This window comes from Pelobates fuscus, chromosome 1, assembly GCF_036172605.1.
Source record: "Pelobates fuscus isolate aPelFus1 chromosome 1, aPelFus1.pri, whole genome shotgun sequence".
In the NCBI taxonomy this organism is placed as follows: Eukaryota; Metazoa; Chordata; class Amphibia; order Anura; family Pelobatidae; genus Pelobates; species Pelobates fuscus.
In genome coordinates this window covers 48,855,641-48,871,408 of record NC_086317.1, presented here as the reverse complement: position 1 = coordinate 48,871,408, position 15,768 = coordinate 48,855,641, and the positions used below count along the sequence as shown (strand labels likewise).

Below are 15,768 nucleotides of genomic sequence, written 5' to 3'. Positions count from 1 at the left end.
TCGTTTTTTTTTTTTTTACCCCCCCAACACACAATCCATTTTAACATTCACCCACAGCACTCTCACCCACAGCACTCTCACCCACAGCACTCTCACCCACAGCACTCTCACCCACAGCTCTCACCCACAGCACTCTCACCCACAGCACTCACCCACAGCACTCTCACCCACAGCACTCTCACCCACAGCACTCTCACCCAAAGCACTCTCACCCACAGCACTCACACACATCTCTCACACACAGCACACACAGCACACACAGCACTCTCACACACAGCACACACAGCACTCTCACACACAGCACACACTGCACTCTCACACACAGCACACACCGCACTCTCACCCACAACACTCTCACCCACAACACTCTCACCCACAACACTCTCACACACAACACACACATCACACACAGCGCTCTCACACACAGCACACACAGCACTCTCACACACATCACACACAGCACTCTCACACACATCACACACAGCACCCTCACACACATAACACACAGCACCCTCACACACATAACACACAGCACCCTCACACACATCACACACAGCACCCTCACACACATCACACTCAGCACCCTCACACACAAATCACACCCAGCACCCTCACACACAAATCACACCCAGCACCCTCACACACAAATCACACACAATGCACCCTTAAACACAGCAGCCTCACACACAAATCACACACCCAGCACCCTTACACACATCACACACAGCACCCTCACACACATACACAGCATCCATCACACACATACACATCACACTTACACACATCACACACAGCACCCTTCAAACACAGCACCCATCACACACACATACTGCACCCTTCACATACACACTACACCCCTCACACAGAACCTCAACACACACATATATATATACACACATACATACATACATACATATACACACATACTGCACCCCTAAACACATTACATTCCAGACACACACTAGATCCCTTACCCAACTCTGGATCATATACACATACTAGATCCCTATACACTCTGATTGCATTATATACACACACTCACTAAATCTCCTACACATTCTGGGTCCTTCAAACACACACACACACACACACACACACACACACACACACACACACACACACACTACATTCCTAACATACACACTCTGGATCCCTTATACATACACTAGATTAATTGTAAACAAACAAATGCAACACCCCTAAACACACACTCTCTACAACCCCTACAAACACTACATCACCTATACACACACACACACTATAGCCTGTATGCACACACTTACTACATCCCCTATACACACATTCTCTACAGCCCCTAGCCACATATGCATTACATTACACCACAACACAACTAAAACCGACCTTATTATACAATACCACACCACAATCAGCTCACTCTACACACACACAATACCACAAGCAGGCTCCAAACACACGCACAATACTCTTTCCTGGCCCTTTTGTCTCCTGGTATCCACTTATAGAGACACCAGAGACAAGTTGCAAGGAAACACAGTGCAAGCATGTTATTAAACTTGCTTGCACTGTGCAGAACAAATACAGGGCATTTTTTCTCATGCTAGAGCTCTTTAGCAGAGCTCTGCCCTGGAAGAGCATTGACCCAACGCTCACTTTGAGACGGGGAGTGTTTGTCATTGGTGATGACGAAACACACCCTCTCTGCCCCGCCCCCTTCTTAGTGGGCCGCTGTGCTCAGAAAATGCCCGGGCTGAATTTTTCTCCCAGTCCGGCCCTGCTCACAGGAACAAACAAGTGATGCTAAATTCACTTGAATGTAAATAAATTGCAGCATTACTGAACCTGTACAAAACAACCTCCTGAACTTATGTGTGAAATCGGGGAGCATGTATTTTCAAAACAATGTGCACTGACTCAGCCCTTCATCCTTCTGAGGTAGATAAAATGAGTACCATTTAATTGGGTAATAGTAACAACCCCTGGATGTTGGGCTAAGGTAACATCCCCAGGACATATGTGGAAACCCGAGTAATCTGAATGTACGTTCCCTGGTTAAATACTTTGTTATTATTATTATTATTTACTCAAGACCTGAATAGACCAATGGCACAGCATTTGTCTCATAATCGATGTCTATCATCATGTTTATAAAAAAAAAAAAAATAGGAAACCTGGGTGATGAGATGCATGTTTGTAGTTCTGATTTCCTGGAAAGCTCCCCATCCCAGCTATTATGGCGACAGCAAATTATGATCTCTGGTTAACATTCAATCCACTTTTCGGGAAATTTTTGTAAAAGAGATTGTGACTGACCGAAAAGAGGAACTAAAAGTAAGGTATTACTTTTCTTTCAAGTGGTTAGTGAGGGAGCGAATGGAGCTATGCAACATTTAACCCTGCCCATTGAATAGATGGTTTAAACATGATCTGGCTGTTCTGTTTCAGGATGCATTAGCAGAAAATGCCAAAATTAAACTGTGCAGACATATTTACTGCGTTGACTTTGTGCTGGAAACAAATCAACAAGAATTCAGTTTTATTTCAATTGTAACTAAACCAATTGAAGTTACATGAAGCTGCGAAGCTGTTTTGAATTAAATTGGATGACTTTTTTTTACGTGTAGTAATAAGAGTATAGGTTCAGACTGCCTGACTTTCTAACTGGCATGCAAATACCAGACAACAAGCGGACTTCACATTCCTGCTGTTCGGATTAACAGGGCTGGAATAACAATACAGAGTTAAACACAGAAACTCGAGTTTCTGCATATCTGTGGCCCTTAGTTACCATATGTCAATGGATATAAACCCAAAATAGCATCTCACATGGCCTACTTCATGAAAAATAGATCTTTAAATCCAGTTCCAATAAAGGTAATTGCTATTAAAAAGGAAATGTTGGTATTATATTCATTAGGGCTCAGACTGTCAAGTCCTATGTTACTAGACAGGCATAAAAGTTAATCACAGCTGCAAGCCTGGAAGGTCTAAGGCACACTAATTAAAAGTAAAGTTATACTTGCCGAGGCTGAATTTTCAAGTGCCAGTGTCTACTGGACAAGTGGAATTTTTGATGTTCTGGTATTCGTAACATTATCACTAAATACGCTTCTTATTTGCCCCTAATGCTCCAATTATAATAGCTGATCACTGAGCATCCAACGCAGTTGAAAGATCCTTGGCTCAGGGAAAACGTTTACTTTTGCTCATTACCTGTCAATCTCTGCGGCACAATGAACATTTTCTGCTCACTTTTGGGACAGTCCTACTTCTTGTGAATGGCTACCTAGCTCTTCGTGCCTCCCCAGGCAATCGAATCACATGGCTGTGATTAGCAGGCTAATGACCCACTAATGTTCCCAGGTTACTATAAGACCATGCTACTAATCTACAAGGCATACCTCCTAAAGTTTCATTGCGTCAAAAACTGATTTTATTTTGGAAATATTGAGTGGTATCACTGTATTTGTTTTACTCCTTTTTTAGTACTCTGCATAACCCAACATTAACCTTGCTATTCACACATGCCACCAGGTAGGATGGTTCCATGGTTCAGAGTTATTTGTCTAGTGTCTTCCTTCTCATGGACACCATAGATAATCTTCAAAGCACTGCACAAATATGCATTAAAATGTCTTGTCTGATGAAGTGCATTTCTAAAATGGAAGGAGCATTTGGAAAATTCCCAAAACAGTGGACACATACACACAGTCCCAGATCTGGCAGGGCTGTCCATATTATGGGGTCCTGTCCCAGGTTGGTTGCTTAGTGTGTCCCCAAGTCAGTCAGTCAGTGCAGCGCAACAGCATCATTAGGTGTGCTCTCAGTGTGCTGACTGCTGTCAGGGTACTAGGACAAATCAGGGGCGCTGCTAGCATCAGCTGGCATGCATTCACATCAAAATGGCAGGCCACCATTTGACTAGCAGGTGGTTGACCCCTTTCTGGCCCACCCAACCAGGTCCTGAATTCCGACTGGGCACAACTGAAAGGCATGGCGCTGGTTAGCACTGCGTACATAAGCCGATGCACCTCTTTCCTCTAACATCCTTCCCAACATCCGGACATAAAGGTGGAGAATGTTAAGAGGTATCATCTCCATATTGCTAATGCATTCATCCATTTAAAGAGTAATAAAGAATAAAGCTAATGTGAATCTGAAATTCCACACCTGTCAGGATCCCGCGGGCGGCTGCGAGGGGAGGCTGCAGTCTGCTCGCGGCACTCACCCTCCAGCCGTCCGCAGTCCCCTCCCTGGCGTGCGTTCGGCGGGCGGCATCCTCCCAGTCACGGATGCCGCCCGCGTCTTCCTCTGCGTCCCCCAGTGGCAGCATGCATGACGCTGCACGCTGGGAGACCGCCAATTTTAAGACCTCTTCAGCTAATTGAAGTAGTCTGGGTGCTGTGACCTTTTTGCACCTAGTGCAGCAATGTAAAACATTACAGTAACAGAGAAAAAGCAATGTTTACATTGCACCTCTAAGTCTGACCTCAGTGACTGTCTACCAGACAGCCACTAGAGACCTTCCTGGAATCCAAACTGACTTTAGGTCCGTTATCTAGCGTTGGACGTCCTCATGGACCTCCAGTGTCAGATTTTCCCCACATTACGTCAGCCAGTGGGGAAGGAGCATGGGCGCAGCCTGTCTCAGCGCCGAGGGACATCAGTGCTGAATTCCGGTTTTAACCCCTTCTGCCCTGTGGGAGGGGATTTGACCTATTAACCCTATAGGGTCCCTTTAAAGGAACACCTACTTAACAACTTAAAGGGACACTGTAGATCTCTAAAGCTCATTGTTTAGTGAATAATCCTGCTTGTATCTTAAATGTAAATGCCTCTTAACAGTCCTGATATCGGTAGGACATTCACGATTTATTTGATTTTTTGGGGTTCATTCCCACCTTTGGACTTAGGAAACTCTCCACAAAAAGCTTAGCGCGAGTGCATCATTAGACACCCTTGCGCTACACGAAGGGCTCTACAGTGCTCACTGCAAGTTCTGCCCTCAGTGGCCTGGCTGTTTATAATCAGGATGCCTCTCTCCACACCGGTGGCCCTATTCTCAGAATGCTAATGTTGTTTGGGTGTGTGTAATATATATGTATTATATTTTATTGCATATCCTATCTTCCACAGTTTTCTAAAATAACTTATACAAGCAGGGTGGCCCATACACAGAGTGTCTCTTAAATGTCCTTTGTCCCGGAAAAGCACACTAAACTTTTCCCTGATGTCCTTAGAAAGGAAAAACACCAGGGGCACCAGGATTGAGGCTCAAGATGAGGACAATCTCCGTACATTTTGCCCTTTTGTTAATTATGTACATGGCCGCATGCACCCTAAAACTTTCAAAAGTTTGACACGTAAGGGGTCACTTGCAGGGTTAATCACTAAAGTTAGTAAAATTAATAAAAGGAATGGAACATATCAGCTATGAAGAAAGGTTAACAAATTTAAACCTATTTAGTTTAGAAAAACGTCGCCTGAGAGGGGATATGATAACATTATACAAATATATTCGGGGCCAATACAAACCATTGTGTGGAAATCTATTCACAAACCGGACTTTACATAGGACACGAGGCCATGCGTTTAGACTGGAAGAAAGAAGATTTCGTCTAAGGCAAAGGAAAGGTTTTTTTACTGTAAGAACAATCAGGATGTGGAATTCTCTGCCTGAAGAAGTGGTTTTATCAGAGTCCATACAGATGTTCAAACAGCTACTAGATGCATACTTGCAAAGACAGAATATTCAAGGATATAATCTTTCAATGTAGGGTAATAACTGCTTGATTCAAGGATAAATCTGACTGCCATTCTGGGGTCAATAAGGAATTTTTTGTCCTAGCTTGTTGCAAAATTGTGCTTCAAACTGGTTTTTTTTTTTTTTTTTCTCTTTTGGATCAACAGCAAAAAACAGGTGTGAGGAAGGCTGAACTTGATGGACGCAAGTCTCTTTTCAGCTATCTAACTATGTAACTATGTAACATTTATTGCCAAAGTAGCCAAATTAGAAGGATAGCAAGACTTAGAGAATATTTCCAATTTGGATATTTTTACCTCGAATTTGAAATTCTCTTTGAATTCACTTTCATTCTCACTTTAGTGAATGACACTATTAATGGTTTTATAGAGTGCTCTTTGTCTATTGTATTGGAAAAAGAAAAACATTCAAGACAGATACACTGTATTTTTAACACGCCGGAATCTTAACCACCCTAGACCGCTCATGAGGGAAAATGAGCAGTTGGGTATTTAAGAGGGGCACAGTTGTTTTTAGATCTAATTTTAATACAATAAGTATTTACCTCCTTAAACATATTACAATTGATGCAGTAATAGGAGAATGGCATTCATAGCAGACCATCTCATTCAGGTGCATCAACCTATACACTGTACTGTGCAAATAGCAACACAAGCACATACACAGACTGGCGTAACCCAATGTACTAGACAAAAACAAAAATAATCATCTAGTAATATGCAGGGTAGGAATAAATGATGATCCTCAAATATGCTGAGGTGAGAGGATTGTGCCCCCCCAAAAAAATACAAACTTTGCATGAGCATTTTTTTCATCTTGTGTTGTTCATAGTATCTTTAATGCAAACTCTCGGTAACTGGGCTCATCGTAAAGATAACATGTCCATCTGCTTCTGGGTCCACATGCCATCAGCAGATGAACATGTCTCCTGAGTGTGAAAATCGGATTTGTCTCGTTTCTCATTAATCTCAGAACACTGAGCCAATCCCTGACTTCCCATAGTTTTCAATGGGAACTTAATGTACATGCATGCCTATATTGAGTATCCTTTAGAAATGTAATTCACCATGTATTGGTTTTTATTCCTATCATTTGTAAATTATAAAAACAAGAGGTCAAGCTTTCCTGAAAATGCAAGCCACAGCCACTAACGTGCTTGCAATGGAAGATTTAAAAATGCACATGCAGCTGCCTTTAATATAGAAAATTAGGTAATGAGCAGGGTGGGGTATGTTCTCAGATTACTTTCTTTTAATATAAGTCCAAATCTCACATCTCATGTTAAGACTCCTACCATTGTAAATATATTAAACACTACAGAGGACATGGTAGGTTACGATATATAGAGAATTATTAGTTACATAGTTACATAGCTGAAAAGAGACTTGCATCCATCCAAGTTCAGCCATCCTTACATATGTTTTGCTGCTGATCCAAAAGAAGGTAAAAACAGTCTGAAGTGCTTCGAATTTTGCAACAAACTATGAAAAAATCCCTTCTTGACCCTAAAATGGCAGTCAGATGTCTCATTGGATCAAGCAGCTATTACCCCAGTAATTAGAAATTATATTGTTATGTTTTTGGAAGTATTTATCCAATTGCTGTTTAAACATCTGTATGGACTTTGATAAAACCACCTAGTCAGGCAGAGAATTCCATATCCTTATAGTTCTTACTGTAAAACAACCCCCACCCCCACACACAAACTGACACATACACAGACTGACCCTCCCCTCCACCCCCACAGAGAAACTGAACCACACACACTGACTCACACTTACCAGCAGCTGCCTTGATGCCTCTGTGCAGAGCTGAGCTTCCTCTTCTTGTCTCTCCCCTGCGCTGCTCTCTGTGACCCACGAGGAAGTCCTACCAGCACAGTGCCCACTCTGGCCGCATGTGTGAAAAGGGTGGAACACAGTTCCACAGTGATAGTGCTGCTGCAGTTTGTGAAGTGAGACGCAGTGCTCCTCACTTCAATTTCAATTGTGGGGCACAATTGTGATGGCACTGAGGAACCGTATCAAATGCCTTCGCAAAATCCAAGTAGATCAAATCCAATGCAACACCCTGATCTATACTTCTACTTACTTTATTTGTAGAATGCAATTAGGTTAGTTTGACATGACCTATGTTTCATAAAGCCATGCTGATTATTGCTAATAACAAAGTTCTTCCCAATGAATTCCTGAATATTTTCCCTTAATAGCCCTTCAAATATTTTTCCAGTCACAGAAGTTAAGCTCACAGGTCTATAATTTCCAGGCAAGGATTTTCAACCCTTTTTAAATAAAGGAACGACATCTGCCTTCCTCCAATCCTCCGGTACAATACCTAAAACAAAAGAATCTTGGAAGACTAAATACTGAGGTTCACTTATTTCCCCACTAAGCTCCTTAAGTACCGGTGGGTGAATACAGTCAGGTCCCGGAGCTTTATTTAAATTAATTTTCTTTAACTGCAGTAGCACCTTGTCTCGAGTCATCCAATCACAAGTTATCTGAAAGTTTTTTGCAGCAATCATTTGCATTATATATAAAATTTCTGACATTATTATTATTGCCATTTATATAGCTCTAACTTATTCCTCTGCGCTCTACAAAAATATGAAGGGTGGAATTTATACATTTTGACAGGAACACTATGTTGATTGACATGTTGAACTGTCACATTTAATTATTTGGTGATTTAAATCATGTGGCTAAATATTAAAAATGGCAACAAAAAAAATCTTTGCTTGTGAAATGCCTCTCTCTGTTTCAAAATCTTTATTAAAGTGCATATTTTTGACATCCCGTCTTGAAACACTTGATGCCTTGTTGATCACTATCTGGGGCTCAACAGACTATTTTACATATTTGGTCAAAACACCATAGCTGTAAATATTAGCGCAAATTTAATTTTGATATGTCTATTTTTGCCTAACGTGTAAAAAAAAATAAAAAATAAAAAATATATATATTTTAAATTGTCCATCATGTTGAAGTTTCCATGGCAATTGAAATGGAATACAAAGCATTTTACTACTCCATCATGGACTTGTATATTTAGAAATTTGCTGCTTGTAAATCTTACCCAACAATAATGTAATTATAATAGTATTTTATATGTAATGCGATTGATCATTCAGTTGCATTATAGTTAGGCTGCCTAGGCATTGTGGGAAATATAATTTACAGACAGCTGTGTCGCAGTGGTTAACCATCAATAATCAACATGACAATGCTATATATACAAACAATGAATTACCTGTGTAGCCATGTGAATCCAATGGATATGTTTTGTATTAAAGTATATATTTTGTTCTTTACAATCATATCTGATTAACTATTTAGGAGGAATAAAACCAAAACTAGCACAAAATGTGTAAGGGTTAATTACAATTGAAGACTTGCCTAAGATTCATACAAGACCTTCAGTCAGATGCTTGCTACCAAAGGTAATTTACTTGATTGATTGCAACATCTCTTAGCAGACGACTATTGATTTGAATGTAACTCCCCATGGCTCCAAAGATTCTCCCAAATATAAAACCATTGATGTGTTTTCAAACAAAATGGTGCGGTTTCTTTTTATTTTCAGTTTTTTTTGGTTTTTGTTTTTATAAAATGCCATTAGGTGCATTAAATCTTCTGTTATGTGTAGCTGTAGATTTTCCTGGAAGTACCTGTCTCCCCGCGGCTAGCAAGAAATGCGTGTTTGTGGCCAGCACTGAAGGAGTGAAATGGTTCTAGAATCATTAGGTTACACATAGAGAATTTAACCAGAGACTGGAGTGAATAGACGTGGCTAGCATTTGCATTGGTCGTTTCTGATTTGTAGAGCAGACGAAAGCTTCTCTCAGAGGCAGCCCACATAACGCAAGTATATCAGTAGGCAGTTTATCTAAAGGCGCATGTTCAATTATTAAAATAGGATATTCCCCTTTTTTTTTTTTTCTTCACTCTTATCTGATAGGCATAGCGAGGTCATGACATTTATTTAACCAGGGCATTGTGGGTAAAAGAGGGGGGAAAGGCACAATGGACAGGGAAGCTGGAGGAACAAAATAAGGATGGTTTCTGAGCTTAAGGAGATAAAAAGGCGATGACTCTCTAATGTACGTATAATATATTAAAAGGCTTGTATCTGTCTGTATATATTGATTTGTAAAACAAATATTGAAGGCTTTGAAATTTATATAGCTCTTTCTTTCCTTAAAAAGAAAAAATACATCCATAATTGAACAATGAACGTTGTTGCAAGTGTGTGAATTTTAATGTATTGTCTCTGACATCAGCGTTTCTATTATTGCCTTCTGCGCACGTCCAACTTTTTTTCTGCTGTCTGAGAGGAGAGTCTAGACCATACCTATGCACTGCATCATATCTCTATTGTTCTCCATGTTCACGTGTTTCTCTATGTTGTGGCTGAAACAATGTTGTTGTGGTACCCTCTACATTTTTCGCTTGTCGTTGAGAGTACAGACCTTTTTCAAATGTACACTTTTTTTTTTATACATCTAGGTAAATTATACTTTGGATATAATTCGTTATTTTAATATAAAGATTCTTAAGGAAGTACCGCAGTAATGCAGTGCATGCTGGGATTATCCTGTGAAACTAAGCTTGGCAATTGTGTACTATGACACAGCATATGGCAAAAGCATAGAATTTTCTGTCTGTATGATAATCTCTGTATAAATGAATATGAATGAGTATGAGAACAGCATTGTCTGGATTTGAAGCTGAAAGCGACTGCTCCCTATAGGGAAAGGTGTGTCATACATTCTAACAGCAGAGGACCAGGAAGGGTAACGCAAGGATAGGACTGTGCTTTGCAAATTGCTTTTAAATAGAAGTGAAACTAAGATTCAGGTAACAAGAATTTTTGTGTTAATGGGACTATTGGCATGTATCCAAGCGTACATTAGAAGAAATCTTTTAATAATAAATCGATAGAAAGGAACTAATTTTACAGGCAGATATCCATACACTTAAGGACAAATGTAAAAATCCTGAAAGTCTAAATATTGATTAAAAGACATCTATCTTTTTTTTTTTATATAATGTAAATTGCAAACTGTGCATCTGAGATCTTAGAAACGAAATATTGTCGTTGTTTTAAAATCCAATACCGTCACCAGAACCGTCTAAAAGCTATAGTTCATACAGCAACAATAATAGAATCAAGAATTTGGTTTTACCTAATTTTCACCAATAAAATTGCTCTATCCTGGCACTGTCTGGGAGCTGGACTATAGAAAAACCATTGTTTCTACAGGCATTTGTTCCATGAGAAGGGAGAAAGAAACGAAGTAGGCGTTAAATAAACTCGAAGAGTGTAAAAGAATTGATGCCATTATTTCTTTGAATCACGTGTGTGCCTGGATCACTTGCTATTCAGACAGGGGATCGAGGATGAAAGTCTTTATGTCAGAGACTGTTCTCACAATAGCGTTTGGACTTTTTTTTTTTTTTATCATTATTGATTTGGGGAAAAGGTGGGGACAGCAAGGCTTTAGGGTAAGGTGAAGGAAAGACCAGCTGGCACTGAACATGTTTAACATAATACATTTCCTTCTGAAAAGATGATATGCAAGCGGAAGATTAGAACGTCGGAAGTGAGGGAAGTAGAAATGTTACAGGATAATATTGGAATATAAAGAAGGCAGTACTGATGGGAGGCTGCTATTTTTTCTTTGTCCCCCCTCCAAATCCCGACGTCTGACCTGTAAGGACTGGGTTGTCGGCGTCATGCAAATACTGCAGTCCTGAAGGTCCAAGAGAGGGTGGAAACTAAAAGAGTGAGTTAATGTTAATGATGAGTGGAGAGAAAATACCAGCCGGTAACTCCCCCTCCACACACACAACTGTTCTGAGTCAGCATCCGCTGCCTTGCCTTGCTTTTTGTGAGTGTGTGTGTGTGTGCTCGTGCATGTCTGCAAGTGTGTGTGTGTCTGTCTGTGAGCCTGTCTGTGTGTGTGTGTCTGAGGAAGGTAAAAGCCAGTCAGTCAGTTAGAAGCAAAGGTACGTCTGCGAACAGCTAAAATCTGACTGATTTCAATCTTTGGAGCATCAGATGTATTCTCTTAGGAGGATGGGTCTATGTGATGGGGGATGTAATTATGTTAATACCATTTTTGTGGAGGGGACTGATTTTTTTTCTCATTCTAATTGTTCATCTGCAGACTGTGTTCAAATATTGCTTGTGAAATCATTTTAAGATAAGAGACGAGTTGGCATGGAAAAAGCTACTTTACTTGGTCTCATTTAAGAGCCTCTTGCTGTTTAAGGAAACATTAATATTGCTAAATACCTTTTTTATAACATAACCATGTTGAATATCTAACGTAATAGAGGAATGCACAGTGGTATAGAATGTTGTATTCTTTAGGAATTCCTGGGTAAATGGTTAACTAGATCAACATTTTTATTTTTAACGCACCTCTATTATGCTTTTCAAGATGATGTCTGTTTTGTTTTTGTGTTTTGTTTTCTATTGACCATTTCTTGTTGCATTCGGATCTTGCTAACGATTTCTCTTTTTTCCCCCTCTGTTTTTAATTTCTTTTTAAAGCAGATGAGATGGTGAAACGCTGAAGATATTCTAAACAAGATTCTGCTTATATCCTTCAGTGGGCAGAAGGACAAGCCGGGCCAAATTGATGATTTTCGTTTTCTGTGAAAGAACGAGGATTTAAAAAAAAAAATTAAATTGGAAATGTTATAGCTTCTGTGCCATTTTCCTGTATAGAAGCTATAAGGAATCAGAGATCCTGGGATTGTGGTTTGCCTTCTTAAACCAAAGACAGATTAAGCCCCCTGGTGATAGCAAAATATTTTTGAGGGTTGACTTTACCTCTTCTTGTGTCAATAGTATTTAAACCTGTATGTCTTTTCTACATCCCTTCTGCTGTAACACTTACTAGTCAGCTTGTTAGAAAAGGGCTTATCTATTGAATTCTAAACTCTGATGAATACTAATTTTGTTATTTTCCTCTCAAAACGTTTTATTACTATTTTTACATTCCAAGTAAGCGAAAGACAAGCTGTTATTACATGTTATAGTTTATGGGGCCCAAGTTATCAAAATGGATTTTTATGTGGGGGCAAAAAAAAAAAAAAACAGAAAAACACTACGGGACACTCGAACAATGTTTGTTGTTTGATCTTTTGGAAATGAGCACAAAAATGCAAAATTTCAGTTTTGGATTGATATCAATCGAGGTAACAGTGAAACCAGTTTAACCCTTGGCTTACTGACTGGCGGGAGCAACACTTTGCTTTACACTGCATTGTCTCCCTGTCATGTCAGCCAAACGGTTAATCTCCTAGTGTCTTCTACTAAATAGATGTTGTTAGACTGTATGTTGCTGAATTTGAGCAGAACTCTAAGGATACCCACAATATATTTTTGGAAGAAGAATTCTCCGGAATGATGTTGGACTTTTCCTAGTCCCTGAGACCCTAACTTGTGAGGATTTTTTAGCAATGATCACAAGTTAGGCTCTTGGGACCTAGGCGGAGGGGAACCAGCAACTTTTGGACTGTAATGATTGTGTACCTGCGATTAAGGAATGAACCATGTCACCGAATCTGAGATAAGAGCTGTATTCTAAAATGCTTTTTTTAATTTTGTTTTGGTATAAACTGTCCATTTCCTTGCCTTTCGAACAACATATCCAGACAATCGATCATATACTCGTAAAGCTACAAAAGACTGTTTCACGTTATTTTAATAACGTCTTTTATTGTGAATTGTACATAAAGTGAGAATTATACAAAATATTAAAGACCTTTTGGTTAATCATGTTACCTGTGATAACTAGTCATTTGATTTCCAATTTCTAAAAAAAAAAAACAGAATAAAATATAATGGAAAAAAAATCATGTAATTCTTATATGTTGAAATAATTTTGTAGATGTAAAATATTTCTTGTATATTCCTAAATTTTGTTTGCCATAATGCTTAAATAAAATATTTTGTAAAATGTGAATAAAATATGCAAATACATGTGTCTTTAATTTCTATTCACACCATTAATACATGATATTTAAAATAATGTTTGTTATACGTGATATTAACCCTTCAAAATTTAAAATATCAGAATAAAGTTAAAATATTTCCTAGCATAAGCCTATCAGGTTCTGCTTAATCTTCTCAGAGCATTATTATGAATAATGTACAATATATACTACTACGGTTCTCCAAGATATTCAAAGCTTATATATTCTATATTTATAAAAATTGTTTTAAGAATATAACTGAACACCGATGTTCCATAAAGACAAAATAATTTTGTTAATGCTAAAATTCACTCAAGTGACTGTGCTCATTTGGAAAATAAATATTTGTTTGTATGTTAGAATGTCTATAATTTGTCGATCTACCTTTATACATGTAACGTATAAATACACTGTAGCTTGGGGTTGATTAAAGGTGTTTATATAGATACACTGCATTGCTTAATATATATATATAAATTAATATCTATATATATATTTATTTATTTTTCCTGTGTGCAACACACACACATTTGTGTGTTTATGTATGCATATATTTTCTCTTATAAATGTATATATGCTTTCAGATAATCAGATCATGCCTCAACTAAAAAAACCTTTAGCTACAGAATGTCAGGGAAAGAGGGGGAGGCATGCTTGGAGAATCATGTGTGGTGCATACAAAAAAGGAGGGATGTTAACAATTCGATGAATTCCTTGCTGGTAGACCAGACTGAGCCAGACGAATACATTAACTGCTGTCTGCTGCTGCTGGGAGCCTGCTCACTGCGCTGGAAATTAAGGGTCATCTCGGTTCTAATGCTAGCTATCTATTTGTACATTTTAATTTTCAAAAAGGAGAAAATCAATTATTTTATCCTAATCTGTTAGGTTTTTTTTGTTTTGATATTCACAATGAAATAATTTTTTTTATTGATTTAACAAAGCTCTAGTCAGCATTATTTAAAAATCCGTTTGTTTGTGTTCTTGATTTATATCAATATATATTCTTCCTCTATAAATCATTGCCATCAACTATATATTTCATTGTATTAATCAACACAAACTGTAGCCCTCTTCTATAAAAAAAAAATCCATACATTTTGGATGATGTCACAAAAAGAATGTCCTCCGTGCATAGAAAGTCATTTATAAAAAAAATTTTTTTTTATTATTTTACACCTGGAGATTAATTACATATATTTCAGGGACAATTCTTAATCATTTGTCCACAGAGTCTGGATAATGCAGTCTGGAAAGTGTGTCGAATAGTGTAACTTTTTTTTAGTTTTTGTTAATTTTCTTTTTTTTTTAATTGGAAGACACTCTGTACGCTTGGAATTGCAAATCCCATTTTGTGCTCTTTAAACATTACAGTATCTAATGCATTAGAAATCCTTTGTTCTTTCAGTGGATTCCCTTAAATCTATAATCATAATGCCTCAAAGTGAGAAAGTAAAAAAAAATAAAAAGTTTCCAATTAAGTAAACAAATATGCTTCAAAAAAATAATAATAAAAAAGTCAAATGTATTATTTCAAAATTTTTAAAGATATATATATATATATATATATATATATATACAGTTAAACAATAAACGAAGAGGTGATAGCTATTGTGTTAATGCATCAGTATTTACTGTGGTCAAATACCGTGTCATTAGCATCATGCATCTTTCTATACATCTGTATTTGAGCTGTAATTATATGGGATTAGCATTGACAGCTCTGTATACATAGGGACCCAATGTACTGATTATAGTTCATGAGAGCTTAACATTAGGGGATGCGGCATATAATGTGTAGCAGGGCTTTCAGGGGCTAGCCAGATGTATCTGCATCTATTGTCCTAATAGTAAGTTCTAGTGATAGAATGTTATTTAGGTGTAATGATGTAGTGAACTGTTCGCCGGCGACTAGTTCCCGGCGAACATAGCGTGTTCGCGCTCGCCATGGCGGGCGAACACATGCACGGATCGATCCGCCCCCTATTCGTCATCATTGAGTAAACTTTGACCCTGTGCCTCACGGTCAGCAGACAC

The 15,768-nt window shown here is 38.4% G+C and overlaps 1 long non-coding RNA gene across 1 annotated transcript in view; it reads left to right on the top strand.

The window, feature by feature from the left end:
• Positions 1-13,520, top strand: part of LOC134602976 (uncharacterized) — a 349,205-nt gene extending 335,685 nt beyond the window's left edge. The window contains exon 7 of the long non-coding RNA XR_010090449.1: positions 12,302-13,520. This is a non-coding gene — a long non-coding RNA (uncharacterized LOC134602976). The remainder of the gene's footprint in view (positions 1-12,301) is intronic.
• Positions 13,521-15,768: the final 2,248 nt, after the last annotated feature.